At 49.5% G+C, this 18,313-nt stretch overlaps 1 protein-coding gene across 3 annotated transcripts in view; it reads right to left on the bottom strand.

Annotated features, from left to right (window-relative positions):
• The window catches only part of ZNF469 (zinc finger protein 469), a 155,637-nt gene that overhangs the window by 62,004 nt on the left and 75,320 nt on the right, over positions 1–18,313 (bottom strand). For 2 of the 3 annotated variants that reach the window (XM_085234860.1, XM_085234862.1), the window contains exon 2: positions 10,256–10,350. The gene's annotated coding sequence lies outside the window, so the exon portion shown is untranslated. Of the gene's footprint in view, positions 1–10,255; positions 10,358–18,313 lie in introns of those variants that run through there. The other variant, XM_085234861.1, reaches the window with a different exon arrangement.

Here is an 18,313-nt window from a genome sequence, read left to right as displayed (position 1 = left end):
ACCCAAGCAAAAACAAATCCAAGGAAAGTCATTCGGTTTGCATCCCGCAAGTCAGTTTGCACAGTTCTTGCTCTCTTGCTTGCTTCCCTCCCTGGATGCAAAGCAGGAGATATGAGAGTAAGGAAGGGTTTGTGCACGAGGTGGAGGAATTGCAGACTGGGAACCACTCCTATGAAGTGTGCACAGAGGCAGTGGGGACTGTAGGAGGAAAAAGGCAGAAGCTTCCCTCAAGCGATGCTGAGAGGCACAAGGGCTCTGGGGGAAAGGAGCTGGCTGCCAGCAGTGCAGAGGTGTGGAAATAGAAAGCAATTAAGCCAAATGGCATCTGTGAAACAAGAGGCTTCTGGACACGGAGATGCTGTGTACAACAAATAAATAAAAGCAGAGCCTGATTGCAAGGACAGACGTTTGCAGGAGCTGCTTCTGCAGAGAGATCTGGAGCAGACAGCGAGCATATATGGGGATGGCATGGGAACATTGGCAGCCACGTGGGGACATCACTGTCATTGCTCCTTGCTGTTCCCTTGCAGACCCGTGCCCAGCACGGATCCCAGAGCCTGGAGAGGTGCTGTGGGGAATATCCCTTATGGGAGATGCAAATAGCAGCTGCTGCTCTGGTTCAATTGACTACCACCTTCAATCAGAGTAAAACAGGCAATTAATTCCTTCCTCTTTCCCTTCTGGCACAGATTTCTCCCCTCTTACATTAGCCACGTGGGAACTGGTCATTAGTGCATGCAGAAGGAAATCTTGCTTAGGCCAGAAGTTACCAGGTGCTCCCTGGTTTGCTACCCAGTTTTCTCCTGGAGCTCTGGGGCTGGGAAAAGCCCTTGGTCCCCTGGAAGCTGCCCTTGCAGGAGGGAGCAGCTGGTCCCAGTTCCCGTCACCACCCCAGAACACAGATGTGTGCACTTTGGGAAAAGGATTGGAGGTAAAGAAGTGGTCCCAAACCCTGATTAGGCAGAGAGGAGGGAGAGGTTCAGCATAAGAAGCACTTTTGAGATTAGAGCAAGTACTGTCGTTGGATTAGTCTGAAAATGGACAGATCTGTTCAAGCAGCAACATCTTTAAAGGAAAGATCTGCATAGGATAACAGCATGTAAAAACATAATGCACACAAGCGGATTCCTAGTAACTCCTTCAATTCAGTTAAGGGAATCTGGGGATTACTGGCCATTTTGGCAGAGAAATAATCCCTAGGATAATGGCAGGAAGGCTTTGATGGTAAAAGCCAAGGCAATGGGCTGGATAAAGAGCCCTGTGCAAGACAGACATGCCGATAAGCCGGGGTAGATGTTATCTTTTCAGCACCAGCCATGAGAAATCACTGCCTGGGCTCTTCACTTTCTAACAAACTTAATCGCTTCATGATGAACCGATGGCATTTCCAGTCCCATGTGCTTTTGATATTACTTAATAAACTTAATTAGAAAGCAGCCATCCCACTGGAAAAACAGCATTTTGGAGGGTTCTCGTTAGGAGCAGCCATGTTACATCACTGCATTTCTTTGCTGTTCCATATGTCCAAAAAGACACCCAGAGAACACATCCCTACCTACACAACAGAGGTGTTAAAGCCACATCCATCCTGTGCACGAGAGGGGGGAAAAAAAGGGAGAAAACACCTGAAAAAAAGCTGCTGGGATTAGGAACAGCCCTTCGTGCCAGGATCTCTCTGGATTGCTCCTCCAAGGTGCAATCCACCCTGCTCCCCCCAGGCTGCGTCCCCAAGGGCTGTATTCACACCATCCTTCGCACCACCATCTACTGCTCCTTCCTCTTCTCTGCAGCGCTCTGGAAGCTCTTAGACGTGGTTTATTTTTTTTAATTTATGGCCCATTATCCGATGGGATGCACTCATTAGTCACAACCGTGGTTTGCAGATTACAGCCTACGATAACGGCGCTGGCGCGCTCAGCCACGCATTACGGGTTTGTTCTCTTTCGGAGTTATTTGTTTCCACAGACAAAAAGCTGGACGGGCTCAAGCAGCTCCTCCCTGACTTGGAGGTGTTTCAGAGCCTATCTCCATGTCGAGGCTTTTTTACAATGTGTGAGAGCAGCACCCACACCCGCGGGGTTTGACAGCTCCCACCTCCGCCAGGTCCACCAGAAGAGTTCCGCGCTGCAAATGGAAGGAAACCACTGAGGGGATTGGTTTTCAGCCCTCAACTGCTTTTTAAGACCGAAGGTTTTCTTCTGCCTTTGCTTTCGGACAACAGATTTCCAAACTTTTCACCATACTCCATGAAAAACGAGACGAGCTTATGAGAAACGCAACGATTGCAGGAGCCTATGGGCTGCCTCTCAATCCTCTTTGGTCACTGAGGATATTTTAAGTCTACGTTTCATGACTGAAAACTTCATCTTGAAAGCAGATCTTATCTGTTTTTTCCATTGCCTGCTTCCACCGCCGATCCTCAGCTCCTCCAGAAGCTCAGCAGCCAGAAATGCAGGCAGCATGTAGGCAAACCGACTTTAAAATTGGAATTCCAGCACTGAAATAATGGAGCAACAGACCTGGTGGGATGCGAGGGGTGGATGTGGGGCTGAGCAAGAGTCGTCTGGAAAAGGATGGGAAGGTTATGAAATAGAAAGTCTCTCGATGGTCGTTTTTGGAAACCAGATACAAGAGTGAGAAGGGCTGGAGGAGAGCTCAGGTGCATCCAAACAGGATGGAGGAGGATTCGGGACTGCTTAGAGGGTTTGGACTTACTTACAAAGATCTTTAGAGAGTCATTAAGAAAAAGAGGCAGGAAAAGATATTTGGACATTTACTATTTTGTCTAGGTCTGTGAGGCAGCTGGGTTAGCTGAGATGAAACGCCTGGGTTTTTCTGGAACCTCAGCAGAGTCTGCATCTCTGCTGCTTTATCTGTCACATCTCCTTCAAGATCTGAATTACAAAACCCCACAATTTCATTGCTTGCATGGAACAAGCTTCAGCTGCTGAGGACTGCAGGGGCCAGCCCTGGGACGTGTGGGTTGGTGGTGCTGAGATGGTCAGGTTGCGCCCACGGGATGTGCCCAGGAGTTGAAGGAATGGTGCCATAATTAAAACAGAATAAGAGCAGCATGAAATGCTGAGCTCAGTGCAGTAGGACCCATCTGACAGGGAAGCTGCACCACACTTCTGCGACATCCATTACATGACATAACCTTTAAAGAAATGCATACCAAGGACATTACCAGCAGTAATCCCTCTGCTCAAGCAGGACTGCAAATGAGCAGTGAAGATGATTTACGTCCATCTGCAGTTCTCCATACAGCCTGGTGCATTCCTTCAGCAGCACGGGATGACATGCTGCACTAACACCAGTAGCAAACTGCCACTGCACTCATCAGCACGGATCAGATTAGGAGGAGAAAAAGCATCATGGCATTGCCCATAGAATCATAGATACCGCAGAATCATAGATATCATAGAATCATAGATACCATAGAATCATTAAGGCTGGAAAAGACTACTGAGATCACCCAGTCCAAACCAACACATCACACCATGCCAATAACCACCTCCACAGTGCCACATCTCCGTGGTTCTGTGTCATCCCCAGTGGTGACCCCAAAGCTCCCTGGGCATCCTGTGCCTATGTGTCAATGCTCTGTATGTGAAGAAATTTTTCCTGATACCCAACCTGCCTGGGCTTGCAAAATGAGAGCTGGCTCCAGGAAATGCTCAAGAGGCCACCACTCGAACCCAAGCAACGCTTTGGTCACAGCACACAGACTCTCCATGATCACTGTGGGGCATTACAAGCAAATCTCGTAGTCCACTCCCATCTTTGGAGCCGAGTTTGCTGTGGAATATGTTTGTAAACACAGCTCTGCTTTCCTGGAGCAACTCATGGCCCTGCTACGGCCAAGAGTTCCTATCACAGCAGAGCTGAGAGGAAGACGAGGCTAAAGATAAATGCTACTAACACAATTTGGGGTCATCGTAACACCTGACTACATCATAAGCAATGAAAGGCGGCCGTTCACTTCAATTTTTCTGGCCACAGCAGTGACTACAACATTGTTTTAATGTAACTTTGAGCATTTAACTGGGGAGTGCTGGCACGCTCGCACAAGGATACGACGGGGAGACAGGATGCACTAATATTTGCCAGTGAGGCAGAACAGAAGACGAGATAAAGAACAGGATTATGCACGGCGCACTACATATTCACACAATAAAGAGCATTATTTCATTGCTCTTGGGACCGTCGTGCAAACTAATTAAAATGGTATTTCAGCATATTGAATTAATGACTCCGCTGAGGGCAAGAAAGATCTTATCAGCGGGCGTTTTGAAACCACGTTTGCTTTCAAAAATGTACCCGATTGGTAATAATCTCAGCAGCGAAGTGGCAGAGTCAAGTAGGAGCACCCGCTTCGTCGAGGCTGCTCTGCAGCCCTGCAGATGCCACCAGCTCGTGCTGCCCTGCTTTGCGTGCAAGTTGCTCGCCTCGTTGTGCTCTCACCTTGCCTCCAGCTTAGGGAAAGGACTGCTGGCTGGAAAGAAAGATGCAGAGTTGGGGGTGTTGTGCCCAGCTTGCTTTTCCTGAAGGCGACATCGTGCTGTCCATGCATATCTCCTGACTCAGGATCAGGGCTCTGCTTTGGGACCCCATGGACCACCTCCATTTCCTATGCTGGAGATGCTTCACGTAACGACTGATATCACTTCCCACATCACCTGCTACCACCAGACCTCATGGCAGATAACCCTCCTTACAACCAAGCCCCAGCTCAGAACAGTGGGGTTTTGCCCCACATCTCCCCCGGATGTACATCAGAGGTTTGGCGACACACTGGAACAGGTTGCCCAAGGAGGCTGTGGATGCCCCATCCCTGCAGGCATTCAAGGCCAGGCTGGATGTGGCTCTGGGCAGCCTGGTCTGCTGGTTGGTGACCTGCACATAGCAGAGGGTTGGAACTACATGATCACTGTGGTCCTTTTCAACCCAGGCCATTCCATGATATTATGATTCTATGATACATGACATATCTCATGCCAAAGAGCAGATTTGTGTGTCTGAAGAATACAAATGCACTATAAAATACTTTGCCCTCCCTCCCCATCCCTCTGGGTCAGACGTTGCGTGGTGCAGCCCAACATGTGCTTCATCATCAGTGTGGTCCTCAGCTCAGACGTACTGCTGCCCCATAAAGTCTTTCCCATGGTCCTGAAGTGAGTCTCAGAGCAAGAATCAGTGCAAAAACCAACAAAGGTCTGGAGAGCGTGAACAGATGCCAAGAAGAGAGATGGGAAAAGCTTGCACTTCCAAGTGCCAGAGAAGACAACGAGACATAACAAACGCCTTCATTTGGGAGAGGGCTTTCTTTAGGGAAGAGGGGAGAAGTCTGGAGAGGGCGTGGGGGAAATGTAGTCCCTCTCACACCCCCTCTGACAGCTGAAGAATCAAATCAAAGCCAACAATCGTTCCTATCCAACCATAGCATTTTGGTGCCAGAGAACTCCCTGTCTAGATAACCTTCCTGCAAAGGGAAGCATCCTGCTCCAAACTTTCCCTGTGCAACACAAACCCCAGCACCCTTCATTCTGCATGCACTTGGCTGTGCTGCCAGGTCCCTGTGCCCATGCAGATACACTCCGGTGCCCGCACACCACACGTAGGTGCCTTCGCAAACTGTCTCAACCACATGGATGCTGCAGGTGTGCGTGGTGCACAACACTGCAATTTGGGCATGGCAAGGGAGGTTCAGAGATGCCACACACGTCTGATAAGGGCTGGCTCATGAGGGCAGGTGGACTTTGATGTAAGAACCTCATACGTAGAATTAGAGCTCCCACCACGAACATGCAGGTGTATTTTGACATCATTTTAGTGCAGTCAAAGAATCAGAATTGTTCAGGTTGGAAAAGACCTCAAGGATCACCAAGCCCAATCCCAACCCATCCCACCATGTCCATTGACCAAGTCGCTCAGTGCCACATCTCCACAGCTCCAGAGCACCTCCAGGGATGGGGATCTCAACACTTTCCTGGGCGGACAGTGTTTCACTGCATCCATGCCCAGATACAATTTATTGCTCATCAACACGTAGTCAATGTCCAGTTTCCTGCCTGCAACTAAACTGCCATGGTCCCACCTGGTCACGCTCACAGCATTGCCACCCAGTGCCAAGGAGCAAGAAACAGGGATCCTGCAAAGCACTGACCACCGCTGCTGAGTTTTGAGGTCACTGCAGCAGCTCCTCGCAAGCACCTCCTTTTTCAGCCCCAAATTTACCAACAGCTGAGGCAGCCCACACCGCAGGGCTATTTAAAACTGAGGCCACGGCTGCAGTTGTGCTGACTCGCAAGATTCTCACACAAGGCTCCTTGTAGGCTGGAGAAACCTTAATTTAGATGGCCTGCTGATTGCTGTCTGCACAGGGAAGAAGAGAGCATCTTTCCCCTTCCCAACCATTAAAGCTGCAGTTGTTGCCCTCCAGTGCTCCCTATTGACTGGCTCTTGCTTTGGCATCTCCTCTTGCCAGCAGAAGCCTGAAGGGGTCTGGGATGACATGCTGGGAGCTGTGCTGTCCTCCTCCTGGGATGCACAGAGCACACATAAAAGCATTTAATCTCCTGGTGTCCGCTCCCTGCCCATCCCAAATTAGGGCAGCACCGCTGTTTGTCCGACTGAACTTTGTGCTTCCCACATAGTGGTAGGAATTTCCTGCTTCCTGAGACAGCAGTAAATACTTAAATATGCTGAATGCTGAATGCTGACCTGGTGCTGGGCTTTTGTTCGTATTTGGGATCTGCAGATTCTGCTGGAGCCACCCCAGTGAGGGTTTGGCTGGAACCAGAGGAGAGCCAGGTCCCTTCCCTCCACACAAACCCACAGCACAAGGTTGCGTGGGCAGAAGAAGAAATTAAAGATGTTGCTGGTGCACCAGGGCTGGGAATAGCAAAGAGGTGCATGCAGCTAGAGCATCCCAGGGGAGAAAAGCCGAAGGCTTGGCAATGAGCTCCCAGCGTCTTCTATTACCAGCAAATGTTGAGAGAATTCCCAGTCCAGCAGGATCTTGTGGAGCTTGAGAACAAAGTCGGTCATTTAAATAGAAGTCTTTCTCCCTGGTGCTGCTCTACTTCTAATTCTTAATTGGACGAGGCAGGTTCTTTCCTATTTCCAATAGGGCTGTGCAGAATTATAAGATCTATTAGCTTTGCAAAAACTAAAAAAAATAAAAAGCAAGCAAGCAAAGCCTTCTCGAATGGTTTTCAAGTTCTTCTCAGACCACATGTGCTCTGAGGCAGGGTAATTTTGTTTAGAGTAATTCACTTGCTCTAATTTCCTGTAATTCTTGCAAGATAGATGACTATGTTTTTTGGTTATTTTCCACATCTATTCAGCACTAATTTCCCTTGGAGTGATGTTTAGGTGGAGAATGGCCCCAGAGACACCAGAGGGTTTGCAGGAGCAATGGAAATGCCCAATGGGTCGGATCAGCGCCTCGCAACGAGCTGTTATCCCCAGGTCCTAAGGCTCCCTGAATTATACTTCTAATTAGCCCAGATGACTTCATTTCGGTTAATTGCTCATAGCTAAAAAATGCTGTTGTGAGCTGTTGGTGAGCAGGTTGGCTGGGAGCATCTGTAAGTCAGTGGGGTGGTTGGGATGTGTGTTTCGATGGGTTAAAATGGGTTTTGTGGAGGAGGCAGAAGCCTAGCAGCTAGGAAAGCAAATGCACACCTGAATGCACGGGCAGAAAACTCAAATCCTTGCTTATGGCCCCCAAATCTGAGCACAGCACAGCTCTGCATGCTTCCACACCGCTTCTCTGCTCAGTTATGGCTCTGAGTCCAACTTGGACTCAATGACCCATATGGGTCCCTTCCAACTGGGGATACTCTGTGATTCTGCGATGCTTACCCTGAACACAGCCCCGCTCTCAGGTCCAGTATCTGCCCTCCATTTCTTCTGGTCCAGCTCTGGCTCTAAAAACACCCGCTTGGCTGCGTTGTGATTTGCTTTCACCTCCAGGTGGAGCGTTGTGGTTGCTGTTGCTCAGCCCCGCGCTCCCTCGCCGGCTGCAGCGGGGCCCCAACTGGACAAAACCCCCATGCATGAGCCCAGAGCACAACAACTCGCAGCCCTCTGAGTCACCGCTATGCTGAGACACGTGAATGGCAGCCAAGAGGTCGGCAGTCCCCATGGGGAAATGCATGTGTACAAAGACCCATCACCACCATCCCCGAGAAGAGGGGGGGAAATGAGGATTTTGAGGCTGGCACGGTGCAATGGGGAGCAAAGAGCGCTATGGGGTCAGCTTCCAGCTCGGCAGCAGAAAGCTTTGGGTTTTCTAGCGTGCTGTTCCAGGGTGGGTTTTCACACTCTGAGAACTGGAAAGCCGCTCGCAAGCCAGGAAGGAAAAATTGCAACAGAGGAGTTTGGAGGAGGGGAGACATGGATGGAAATCCACCCTCCTCGCTTACAGGAAGGCAACTGAGAGAGAGCGCGGCGTGGAAATGAACTTCCCAAAATAAAGGGAATTTAATGCTAACCAAAACACCCCGACACAGATGAACTTAATCACAGTGAAGTGAGCGAAGGTCATTAAACAAACAGCAGAAGTCAAAGTGTTGAGATGGGGAATATATTTAGCGAGCGGCTCTGAGGGAGAAAAAAATGAATGTGGGGAGTTGTGAGGCAAAAAGAGATGTGAAGTACTGAGACAAAGGGAAATATATACATGTATATATATGAGAAAAGTATTTTCCTTGCACCCTGGAAACCATTTGTGAGCATTTCCCTGATGAGCTCTTGCAGCAGGCATGATGGGGCAGGATGCTCTGTGCTCAGTACATCCATGTTCCACCCCTTAGATGCATAGTTTCATTGATCTCAATGAGGTGCTTGCTCAACGAGGCATTGGAGCCATTGGAGCTGCACTACCGAAATATCTTTGTCATTGAAAATTGGGCAACCAGAAGGGCAGGATTAAGGGTGGAGAAGCACTGGGTTGCCCAGAGGTGGTGGTGCCCCATCCCTGCAGACACCCAGGGTCAGGCTGGAGGGGCTGTGAGCACTGATGGAGCTGTGGGTGTCCCCAGTCATTGCAGGGAGTGGGGCCAGATGGCCTTAAGAGGTACCTTAACTCAAACCATTCTGTGGTTCTATGCTCAGCCCAAGCTCTTCATTTATCAAACCTCTGCTGGGCCTTCCCACTCTTCCTGGGTCAGGGCAGACCCAGCCCTGGATGCATCACAAAATCCTTTAGAAGAAACCAATACAGACATTTATGGAACACAGGAATCAAACCCCCATCTACAATTCCTGCTCCCAAAACAATTAGCTCTGAGTAATGGTGCTGCCAGAGGATCACTCATCAGGAGCAATGAACAATAACTCTTTCCACATTATTTCCAACTCCAATAAGCTGGAAAGTGAAACGCATTTCTATTTTACAAATTTCTTTGTACTCATTTACCATTCAAGACGATGGTTTGGTGGTTTTTGTTTTTGTTTTTTGTTTTTGTTTTTTCCTGCAGGAGAGATGCTATAACCCAAACTGATCAATAAAAGGACAATGTAAGCAAGCTACCTGCACATGGGCAACCTCCCATGAGACCTGCAGAAGCTGCAATATCCCTTGTACCCAGCTCCTGCATAGCTGAGCTAAGCTGGTTGATGAAGCTGAATACCACAAACCATCGTTTGTTTCAACCTCAGCTCTAAGGGCTGAACCCCTCAGCCTCAGCACACTACAAACTGTCCAGTCAGCACACTACAGAATACGTTGGAGAATACAGGTCTGCCAAGGAAGTGCATATTTCATCCCTCCCTTTTATAAAAGATATTTCATTTGTGTGATTCCTATTAGAATTTTAAACAAGCAGATACAATGGGGTGCAATCTCCATTTTCAAGCAGCTGCAGATTCCTTATTTCTAGGTCTTTTAAGTATGCATACTTAGAGAATACATAACCACACAGACATGCATATATGCACATACAGTTACACGCATATATGAAACCTCATAGCATCTGATCAGCCATTTTCTCATCCTTATATAGGATGACCCATCATGACCCTAAATCATGGACTCATTACAGTAGAACCTTCCAAATAAGTGTGCTCCAAACGCCCCAAACCAATATAAGGGTATTTCCCAACCCGTAGGCAAAGCTCAGCGCAGAATATGTCTGCCCAGGAAGCCCAGATTGAACAGGATGGCCTTTGACAAGTCCTGCCATAAAAGCACAGAAGGGACATGTCCCAGTTCACCACCTCAGGAGCACTGAGAGTGTTTCCTTACCGCTGCTGGATGAGGTCCCTGCTCTACTCTACGATGAGTTTGGAGTTAAGCCATGTTGCCTGCTCTTCTTCAGCTCCTCCTCAGGAACCAGACACCTTCAGAAAAGAAAGAAAAGAGATTTTTACGTTAGCAAGCAAAGGCCTACACTGTGCTCCTCTGATTGCCCCCTATCACTTTATCCAGGGATGTTAGCAATTAAACAGGTAACTGCAGGAAAGTGCCTAAGAAATTAAAAAGAAAAAAAAAAATAAAATCTGAAAGGCAGATAAAATATCCTTTGTGACAGTGGTGCTTGTACCCTGCAGGTACGGGGACGGAGAGCACTTCCCATCAAACCACACAGCCCTACAGCTGGAGGAATGGTGGGTATGGGGTCAGGATCGTTGTAGTGCCCAAGCTTTGCTTCTCTCCCCAAACAGCTTCCAGCCATTCTGGTGCCCAGCTATATGTGGTTTTCCTAGGGCTGTGGAGTGGAGTGTGTGCCTGTAACCCAGCCTGCAAATGGGATGAACCTCCAGCTAACTGCAGGGTCAGCATCCCTGAGCTGCATGGAATGCACCTGCATCTCAGGGATCTGCACCTCCTGACAGCTCAGGGATGCTTACAGCCTGCTGCGCTCACCTCCTGTCTCTGCAAATAGGTAAGAATCTCCACTCATCCAAAAACAGACTCCAGCAGCCCCTCCAGGTAATTCCTTGCACTTGAGACAGCCCTGGAGTGCCATCGCTCGCCTCTTAATCCCCCAGAAACATCCATGGGAATGGCGAGCAGGTTTTCCCCTGTCTGCCCCATCCCTGACTCCAATCTCAGAGGGTTTTGTTCCAGGTCAGCGGGTCCATGAAGAATAATTGCACTGGAGAAATGGCACATGCCACTGCTGTGATGCAACGTGGCTGAAGGGAGCACGCCTCATGGGGAGCAGCTGAGGGAATGGGATGGCTCAGTCTGCTCAGGGCAGACATCATCGCTCCTGAAAGGAGGTGGGGATCAGCTTCTGCTCCCATGTAAAAGCGACAGGATGAGAGGGGATGGCCTCACAGTGCCCCAGGGAAGGGTCAGGTTGGATATTTGGAACAATTTCCTCTCTCAAAGAGCAGTGATGCACTGGCACAGGCTGGCACAGGGAGGTGGAGGAGTCCCTGGGGGTGGCCCAAAAACACAGAGATGTGGCACTGAGGGACACGGTCAATGGGCATTATGGGGTGGCTTGGGGATCTCAGAGGTATCTTGTCCAACCTGAATGATTCTATGATTCTATAATATGAAGCAAATGGAAGGAGGAAGGAGAGAGAAAGCATGACTCCAGCAGTTTTCATTGTATTTGGCAGGGTTGGAAACAGTGATGGCAATAATTTGACCGTAGTCTCTTGAAAACTGCTTGTCACAGATTTTCCAAATGCTGAAAAATACAGAGATATGTATTTGTAAGTAACCACCAGACTCGATCAGCTCATCTTGACCAAGTAGTCCACAATGACATTATTCCACAATGGCATAATCCTTAGAGAAAAACCACAGCATTCTTGGAGCAAAAGCAGAAACTTGACACATGTAATACCTAATACTAGAGTGTACTTTATACCCTGCTTTCCTATGAGTCATTTTCCATCCCGCTGTCTGCTGAAAACGCTTCTTGTTTGTTTATGAAAGAATCCCTCAATGGTTTTATTGATGACAGGAGAAAGCAGAGCAGTGGCATCCTGAGGACCTGCTGCCCAACCTGGGTCACCTGGAGCCTTCTGCTCAGGACAGGAGCTGAATGCAGAGCCAGATACTAAAGGACCATGCAAGAATGGGCAGAATCTGTATTTTTAATCAAATCAGGTTGAAAAACAAATAAAGAGAGATGCCTTTTAATTTATCAGGCTGCGGGAGGTGATGATTGTTTGGTTTTTACTGTCAAAGCCAGATCTTTGCACAAATGCAACCACCCCCAAAGCCTACCAGGAAGAACCCACTCTGGGTAGCATTGCAGTCAATACAAGGAAATGGGCAAAGGAAACAGTGTGCACCCAGCTCCCAGAAGCAAAACCACTGCTCCAGCTCCAGAATGCAACGCAAGGGCTTGGTTCTGCTCTTGCCTGGTTCAGCACTGGTCCCTTGGGTGCAGAGCAGAAGGAAGATACACCACTCATTTACGTAGTAAATGCACAAATTGTGCTATTCAATCAATTTTCACAAGTTCACTGGCTCAGCTCGGAGCAGTGGGGGGTTATTTTCCAATTTATTCTTGGCCAAACCCACTGAAATGCTAGGAAGTGAGCGGCAGCATTTTGAGCGGGTGCTGAGGGATGCTGGATGGAGCCAGGGCTCCCTCAAGCCTGCACCAAGCCAGGGGAATGCAGGACACATGCCCAGCATCAACAGCTCCAATTTTCTCTAGGTGTTTGACCAATGATTCTTATTCATTGTGAGGTATGGCACTTGGGTCTGCTGGCCCACTGTATTTTCACAGAATCATAGAATGACTTGAACTGGAAGAAACCTTAAAAGATCATCTAGCCCAATTCCCCTGCAATGAATAGGGACAACTCCAGCTAGTTTTGTTGGCAACTCCCCAGGTCGCTTGATAACTGCAAGACTGACCTTTCCTTCCCCTCCAAGTCTGCTTACAGTGCTTTTTCTTTTTTTTTTCCCTGGTTTTCAGGGCTTTCTAACTGGAAAGCAGCAGGAAGACCTGGAGACAGTGGTCTTTTGGACATGCTCCAGCTCCCGTTGGCCCACATAGTGATTGCTGAGCAACGTGACCCGCACGTGCTAACAACCCCCCGGAGCAAGCAGCAATGCCCCACGGTCTGCAGGAGATCAGGCTGATGGATGGTGGCCACGAACACAAGCGCCTTGGTGACAGATGCGCCACCGCCGTGATTGAGAGCGTTGTGCCTGGCATACAGCAGGGCTCGCCGTCCTCATTAACACCAATAATCACAGCAACATTAGGAACACCCTTGCTTCAAAGAGAGGGTCTGCCTTCCTCAGCTTCAGCCAAATACGAAGAACAAACTTAAATATTTGCACTCATATACGTGTACCATAAACACACAGCGCAGCCAAGCCAGCTCTCCGACCTATGTGCGGTGCTGACAGGAGATCCCTGGTGCAAATGTTACACATTTGCCTTATGTTCATTCTTAAACAAAATGAGCAAAGGTCAAAGCTTCGTTCCCGGACGAGGGCACATTTGCTGTCCAGATGGTAACAAATATGAAGGGCTTTTCTGTGAGTAGAATGGACAAAGAGATGCTCTGCAGTCCTAACATCACTCTGACCTTGATGCTGTACAGTACACATATGGTTTTTCCCCTGGGTTTATGCATCAGAGATGTAGATTGGGAGTAACAAAGCCCAGCACAGCGAAAATATGGTATTTATCCACATGGTACTTGGTCTTACATCACATCAAACCCCTCAAAGCTCACTCTGTAGCTGGAACACCTTCACCAAGGCCTGGTGCAATGTTCAGCCTTGGAATGGAAACCTGCCTGCAGCATATGGGGGCTCATCTCCAGTGTTTGGAAACCTAAAATGACTCAAGGGTGGTCTCACAGAATAGGAAGGAAGAAGAAAAAACAGACCAACGTCAATTCAAAGATGTTTCTCAAGTCAACTGGAGGAGCTTGTTGGTTTCTAGCAAGCACAAATAAACCTGTTGTTTCCTTGTGGGTAAAAGGAGCTGAGATGCTTTGGAGCAGGCTATCTTCAGCAGCAATAGCTTCCCACCCTCAGCAGGATGCTGCAGCTGGGGATTTCTGTTGCAGTGGTGTTGCACAAGGATTGGAGAGCTGGCGCAACGGGAAGTTCTGCCACTTTTTTTGCCACCTAGCACTGCACTGAAGCCATAGCTGGCACTACAGGGTGAGATGATGAGAGCAGAGCCACCGGCATGCCATCAGCCAGCTCAGTCAGTGTGCTCCAGGTCCCACAGCGGGACAGACGCACATCACCGCTCCACCAGACCGCAGCACAGAGCTCAACGCCCCCACGGAAAGCACAGTGCGAAATCTCAAAGGAAAGGCAAAATAAAATGGGGCCATGGCCCCACGGCAAAGCGCCCGGGTCCTGTGCCCTGGAAGCAAAGCAGCAGACGGAGAGCTGCAACCATTCCCAGTTGTTTCTGTTTTGTTTTCTTGGCCTAATTTCTTACAGGCCGTCAATAGCTGCACGTCCTCCGCGGAGCCAAGTTTAAATCTAGTCAAGTCTTGACTTATCCCAGAGCAAAGAAATGTCCTCGTCAGTTTTCTAGCCAGGAATGCATGTGTTTATATTGGCCTGAAAAGCACAATCAATAATCGTGGAGCAAACATATTGCCACCTGCCACCTCCCCCTCCTCTATCCCATGGAGATCAAGCTCCTACAATCACTTCTTAATGAGCCTGAATTACCAGGTAAGAATGGATGGCTCCATGGGTGGAGAACCCGTGCTCTTCAAGCTGCAACTTTTCTACCTCAGTCCCAACACTGAAGCTAATGAGATCTGAAAACTATTACCCAATCACAGAGGAAAGCTAATTCTCCCGGACAGTCTGCAACATGCAAATATAACAATGATCTTTGCCATTTGCAACACAATGGAGAACTGCTAATAAAAGTTCCTATTGTGTCGGGGATGTAATACTAACCGCATGGCATTTGTCCCTCCCTCCTCCCTCTCTAGCCTTCTGCAGCCAGGCAGCTAAAAATGGCTTAAAACTTCCCAGCTCAAATGCTCTCGAGGGCAATGAGTGATGCTGAAGCACTGGCAGAAGTCTGGAGATGGATGCTGCACTGCGCTGCTCCCCTCCATGCAATGCTGTACCGCCTGCAGTGCTGGGGACGGACGTACCAATGTGCAGGACGACTGCCCTCTAGCACCTAGTTAATAGCACCCTCTGCTCTCAGAACCATGCCACAGGTCCAGATGGTTTCCTTCATCCCTGACACCTCCAAAATGCCATGTTTGCACTTTCTTTTCCGATCACCAAGCTGCTGCTTGTGCCTCGTGCCCTTTCCCCACCCTCACAGCAAAGGCAAGCCATGTGCATGCATACATACTGCACTGACACCTGCATGCACCTTGTCCCACCCCACGAAAGGAAACCTGGATGCAGGGATTAAAGCCCGAGCCAACATTTGCAAGGATGGATGCCCAGAGCAGGGCTCCTTCACCATCTCTCAGTGCACAGACAAACAACCCCACTGCTTTGCAGCCCTCTCCAGCACCTGCGCTCCAGCAGCCTCGTTTGCAGGGATGCCAAAGGAAGGGCTGCAATCCCTCTCCCTGCTTTGAGGGCTGTGAGCTTTCCCATGGGTCCCTCTGACTCTGACTCACTTCCTTCCTCCCCAGGTTTTTCGGCTCACACCGTGGGTTTCAGAAGCAGCAGGACGGGCTCGGGTGGGTGAGCAGGGGCAGAAGCAGCTCCCACCTCTGCCCTGCTCCCTTGGCAGCCCTCCTTCTCCTGCATCCCGCAGCATCAGTGTCTCCATTCTGCCCCAGCCTCTCCCCAGCCCTTCTGCAGGAGGAAAGCGTGGGAGGAAGCACCTATGAGATGCAAAACCCAGCTCTGACCGGCTGCAGGCAAAGCAGCCCTTACAGGGCAAGAGGGGGCAATTAAGGGATTTCAGCTGGAATCAGTGGCTTCAGTGTCTCACTGAAGCAGCCAAACGGCTTTATTTCTGCGTATTTGTTAATAATCTCATTATTTACAGGACCCATGTGCTCTCTATTACCTTGCATTTTCCAATATTGAAGGGACATCTGAGGCTGGTTAGGCTGTTTGTAACCGGTCCATCTTCAGCTTTTGGTATTTCCTGGCTGGCACGCGACCAAATCAACACACTGCTCTTTCCATTTAAAAACAGTCCCCCCTAAGGAACTGCCTTAAGCACTTATCTTGCTCAGCAGTTCCTAATGCACAAGCTGCCCTGGGACTGCATAGGTCTTAGTGGAAAAAAAACAACAAACACCCATACCCAAACATAAAACTGAAAAACAATAAAATGTAAAACTCCTTTGACCCATGCAATTGTCCACTGGTGAGCTCACACGAGGCAAATAGTTTGGGAATTGGGAATGCTTCGCATGAGGAGGTATTCCAGGGTTTAGTTCGATTTGGAAGGGGGGTATTTATATTTAGGAGGATCTGAGAGCTGCCTGCAGATGTCAGCTGCGTGTCTGCAAGCCCAGGATATGCTGCCAGCACCTGAACCTCTGCTGTTCTTCCCCGTTTGCAGCTGTTGGAGGCTCAGGTGGAGGAAGCACATGAAGCAGCAGCATCCCTTCGTGGACGCTGAAGGCACTTGCTGCTGCTGATTCCAGGGGCAGCAGCCTGAACACTGAGTGCTTTGCAGCTCTCTGTGCTGTGCCCTCATGCGCATGAAGTGAAGCTTTGCTTTCCCTGCTGGCACCCCTTCATTTCACTGTGCTGGTGATCAGCAAACCCTTGCATACGTTGCATCCTTTTTGCCCTGGGACTCTAAGCCTGCATTCCACATGTGGCACTTCCATGCAGCAGGCCATGCTCTCCCAAGAGCAGCTTAATCATCGAATCATTCATGTTGGAGAAGACCGCTGTGATCCCCATGTCCAACTCATCTCACCATATCCACTAACTGGGGCTCTGGCACCGTTTAGAGATCGTCCCAAAGGTGATAAAAAAATAAAACCAAAAAACCACAACCCAAACCACAGCATCAAGGCAAGGTGTACCCAATGTGTTATACCAGCTGTAGGAATGCTGCATTCCCTGCTGGCAGAGCCCAGCTTTGTAAACCCTGCTGTAAACCCGTGACAACCTACACCCTGCCAAGCCTTCCTCTGTCCTTGCCAGGAGCCACCCTCCACACCGTGACCTTACACATAGTCATAATCACAGAATGGCCTGGGTTGCAAAGGAGCACAGTGCTCATCCAGTCCCAACCCCCTGCTGTGTGCAGGTCGCCAACCAGCAGCCCAGGCTGCCCAGAGCCACATCCAGCCTGGCCTTGAATGCCTGCAGGGATGGGGCATCCACGACCTCCTTGGGCAACCTGTTCCAGTTCCTCACCACCCTCTGGGTGAGAATGCAAGTGATGATGGCCAGCGAGGGTCCAACACAGCCTGAGCCCTTCAGCTGATGGCAGGGCACCAGCAAAAGCTGAGCTCGTGACCACTTTGCGCCTGCCATGTCCTGCTGGCATGGCTCAGCGGGCGGATTTGCTGCCATTTCTGCGTCCGCCAGGGTTCATGGGTGGCCCAGAATATGACAAAACCTTGAGTTGTTAGCAAAGGAAAGAGATTTGGGCTGGAGTTCCTAGGTAGAACTGCCAGATATGTCACTTTTACTCAGAGCTGCGCAGGGCGGAATTGGCAGATGGTCACCGCTGGGGAAAAAGCTGGAGGAGAAGGAAGGGAAGTGGAACCATTTCCCAGGTCACCTGCTTCCCTTATGCCAGCTCCATGCCCAAAGCACAGCCTGCAGATTTCCCTTATCTTAAGTTCCACTCCTCCATTCTTTCTCCCACTCCCTTTGCACCCCTTGACTTGACGTGCTTGTAGGTATTTCACATCTAATTATTTATTAGCCTTAATGAACACTGTTATGCATCCACCCCTCTCCTCATCTGTAGCTGGTTTTAATCGGGCAGCTCTGTCCTCAGTGACGAGGAGTTGGAGTTGTGCAATCTCCCGCACACATCTGCCACCAGCCCAGCTCCATCCCTCCTGCTATTTGTTTTAATTGCAGAAATGAGTGCTGAGGACTTTCCCCAGCGCCTGTTCAGGGAGAAGTGTCAGTCACTGCATGGGGAGAGAGAGACCTCTCCAAGATAAAGTTCCAGGCAGAGGCTTAATCAGCACGATGGCCTCATTAACAGCACAACCCAGATAACGCAATCCTTGCAGTGCTGGCATTCCTCCTTGCTGAGCAGGCACATAATAAATCAAGGAGAGATTTGATGGGAAAGAAAAGCCACACTCTGCTCCCTTGTGCTCTGGTGGTACAGCTTTCTGTTCCAAAGGCCCCAAACTCCTGCAGGATGGAGCTGGAGCTCACTGACCCCTCCTGCAGACAGCCAAGCACTATCCTTGGCCAAACCCTCCA

This window comes from Meleagris gallopavo, chromosome 13 (assembly GCF_905368555.1).
Source record: "Meleagris gallopavo chromosome 13, MGAL_WU_HG_1.1, whole genome shotgun sequence".
Classification (NCBI taxonomy): Eukaryota; Metazoa; Chordata; class Aves; order Galliformes; family Phasianidae; genus Meleagris; species Meleagris gallopavo.
Note: the sequence above shows the minus strand (reverse complement) of the source record. Positions and strands in the feature narration are given on the sequence as shown.